Consider the following 4,053-nt stretch of genomic DNA (forward strand, 5'->3'; position numbering starts at 1 on the left):
CTTTCCGCCTTGGATAACCTTCTGCTTGCAAATGCTATAAGATGGTCCAAGTCTCCTCTGCCAACTTGTGTCAGTACTACTCCCAGTGCTAAACACGACACGTCAACATGTACATGAAACTCCTTCTTCCAATTCGGGAAGACTAGGATCAGCGCGATGACCATCTTTTATTTCAATACATCCAAGCTCTTCTTACAGTCCTCATTCCAGCAGAATGTGACATCCTTTTTCAACAACTTCTCCATAGGTGCGGTGATCTAGGCATAGCCTTTGATAAACTTTCTGTAATATCCTGTATGTCCTAGGGTAGCGCGCAACTGTTTCACACTCCTCGGCACTTCTAAGTTAAGTATCACCACGATCTTCACAAGATCTACCATCAGTCCCTATCTACAAACCACATGACCCAGCAGGGTCCCAAAAGGAACACAAAATAGGCACTTCTTCAGATTGAGCGCGATCTGGTATCTTCGACAAGTATCTAGCATCAGGCATAAACTGGTGACATGGCATTTTACCAGCCCAAACACAGTCTAGTCATCAAAGTACACTTCCAGGAACTTATGAATAAATTCCTTGAACGCCACAATGACTACACGCGAAAAAATCGCAGGCGCATTCTTCAATCCAAAAGGCATTACAGTGTACTGAAAACACCCCCACTCAATCGCAAAGGTTTTCTTGCTTCTATCCTCCAGCGCGATTTTGATCTGATGGTACCCCAAGAACCCATCAGTGAAGGAATATGCTTCCTGGCCACCTACATTGTCCAATACTTCATCAGTGAACGAAATCGGGAAAGGATCATGTACACAAGCGTCATTCAACTTCCTAAGATCTACGCATATCCTTATTTCATCCTTCTACTTCTTCTCCTGTACCACCATTGGGCTCACCCAATCAGATTCTTCCACAAGCTCAATGATGTCTGTCGCAAGCATCTTGTCTAGCTCTAAGCGGACCTTCTCCTTATACTTTGGATTAAGACAGTAAGGTATTTGCTTAACTGGCTTCGCATCGGGCTTCAACGTGATCTTCATAACACCCAGGTCCCTGATTATCCCTTTTAAATCCGTAAACTTGGTAGGGAATAAATCCTGGTATTCGCGGAGAAATTCAACGACTTTATCCACCGCCGTGTCATCCCAGTAATCTCCAATCTTCGTGAATTTGGGCTCTGCCTCCGTACTAATATTTACTTGTTTCATTTTCAGTGGTGTGGTTATATCAAGATTCTCAATTTGCAGTCCTTCAACCTTGCGATGACCTTCTATTTCAGGGATGTTAACCTTTCGTGGATCCTCATCTTCTTCTTCAGTGATTACATTATAGCATTCCAATGCCTGACTCAGCTAAGTAGTCCAATTAGGCTGAATTAGGTCCAAAGGATCCTGCGGTATCCCAAAGATTGTTGCTTTTACTTCTTGTAGCACCTCATCGATACAGTCAAACCCATCTTCAAAGCTAAATGTCATTATAAATCCCTCACGCAGAATATTCCATTCACCTCTACCATGGTGAAGCTTCGTTTCTAAGCACTAGTTCATCGGGATGACATCTAGGGTGTGACAAAACAAGTGCACCCATTCAGGTTGGGGCTTCTCTCCATAAGCTTGAGCCCATTTTTCCAAGTGCGCGTGCGGATCATCCTGCACATCATATTTGTCTATCATTGTTACCTTCGGCTTCCCAAAGCATGTTCTCATCATCCTCCTACATTCACGCCAATCATCAAAGCTTCCCTTATGCGTACCCCACCATCTTGCGGGCATAGCGCGCAGTGCCCAGTCCAAAGCTTAGAAGCGTTGCTTATCTAGTACCTCCCTCTCAAATGCATCCAAAAATATATCTACATTATTCAGGCCATCATAACTGGGCAAATTTCTTACCTCCGACGATACACAGTGTAGTGACTGGATCATCATGTTACAGCTCAGTGTGGTTACTTCATGTAACCGATTCTGCCAGCACTCTAGTTCTTTATCAGATTCTGAGGTGCAGGAAATCTTGTGATCCCATGTAATTCGTCCATCCACTATTGGATTCACCCAATCTTGGTCTCACGTTGTTATCTTATATATACAGTCCAGATCGTCATCGCTCTCATAATTGCGGACTGGTTCAGTATAGTGCGATCCTTCAGTAGGATCTAGGGGTACTATTACGCAGAGCAGTTTCTTCTCAAATATCATCTTTTGCTTCTTTAGGTTGATTACCCCATTCATAGTAGTAGCCCAATCAATGCCAAGGAGTGTAGGGTAGGGGTTGTTATCATCCACAATTTCTATTATTTCAAAGTCAACCAGTGCACTCGTGCCTTCAATATCTATAGTCACCCCTTACAACCACCCCATGGGGATGATTTTCTGCTGATTTTCCATCCTTAACTAAATCGAAGACCACTGCAGCGCGGGTCTTCCCATATGTTCCCAAGTCTGCTTTGGTAGGACGTTCACGTCTGACCCTAGATCCAAAATAACTCGATCCATCTCATACTCTCCTATCCGCACGTCCAGTCTCATCTCCCGTCCTGTCCTTCTTTTATTCTTACCAATATTTCATACCACGCGTGGTTCACCCAGAGTGTTTCTGACGCATATATTTATAAGCTCCTGTAATCCCTTCAGAGCCTTGCTATCGCGCAACAACTTCATGCAAGTTTCCAGAAAGGTCGTAAGCATAGAAGGGTCCAGTTCCTGATCAAGCTTATCCTTGCTTCTTGAGGTGGAGGCCTCAGCGAAGCTCTTCTTTGCTTCCATGAATGTTTCGCGTGCGCGCTCCAAATCAAAGTCAACCTCCTTCGTCAGAGGTTTGCGAGCCCATGCATTATCTTTGGGCTGTTTCCTCTTATCATCTCTTATCGCAATTCCACTTTGGAGCACTATATTTACATTCGGATCCTCTTTACAAGGCTCAGACCTCATCATCAGCAGGTTCTGAGTCGGCTGAGGTGATAGCGCCCCTTTGTCGCGTATCCTTGCTATCAGTGTAGGACAGTCCTCCATCTCATGATCAAACAGAGTGCAATATTTGCACAACAGACGCGTTGGGTTAGTGCAATCGCGGGCATAGTGTCCTAGTCCTCCGCAATTGTAGCAAATCAGCTGTCCTTGACCTCTGCCAAGTCCTCCTCCACCTCGGTCTCGTCCGTGCCCCTGAAAGCTTATCCGCGCCATCCCTGCGCTTTGGTCAGGGGGCCACGTTTCTTCCTGAACCCTATAGGTGGGTGTTCTATCCATCATCATTTCATAACTCATACAATTGTACTCCTCATGCCGTACCGACCTACAAAAGTTGTAGAACAATTTCTGTGGCGTTTGTACAAACTTCTGCAGCAAATGACAGTTATCTGTGGCATGTTTTCCTACTACCTGACATATAGCGCACCACAATGCAGACCCCGTGTTTGGTCCTGCTTGAGCTTCAGGCCTCAAAGGCATCAGTCCTCCTCCTGCCATGTAGTTCATAAAGACCAGGCAATGGTCTTTGTCATGCTTCTGACCCTTGCATTTTAGGCACCATACCTCTTCGCGCACCTCTGGTCGGACTGTTCTGTCCTGCTTCAAACTTTACATCTCAAGGCATAAATTTTTCAACTGCACATGGATCTGTTGAACCCCCAGACTTGGATCTTGCATCGGTGTTTCATGCAATCTCATTGCAATCTCCAAGGCCTCTGCCTGAGTCGTTATCTTCTACTATGACAGTGCAACCCTTAGGTGTGGCAGGAGCGAAGCCACAAACCACTCGCAATGCTGTTCGTCTGTCAAGTTCATATTAGCTCCGCAGATCTGACACTTCAACCTCTGATCTAATTCCTAAGGTGTCTCGCCTAGCTTCATCGCGATTTCTTTAAACCCCATAATCAACTATGCCCCAAATTTAGGCCTACTGAATTCTTTGTTCAGCGTGGTCTAGATGTCTACCACTCCAGCATTTGGGTTATCATTAGAGTACTTAATGTACCAAGTTAGCACGCGATCCTGCAGCGCACTAACTAGTGTTGCCTTCTTCAAGTGATCATCTGTAACACCTTGAGCTTCCCATACAACT

This window comes from Pinus tabuliformis, chromosome 7 (genome assembly GCF_031772625.1).
Source record: "Pinus tabuliformis cultivar Carrire ecotype Pingquan chromosome 7, CPIR1, whole genome shotgun sequence".
Taxonomy (NCBI): Eukaryota; Viridiplantae; Streptophyta; class Pinopsida; order Pinales; family Pinaceae; genus Pinus; species Pinus tabuliformis.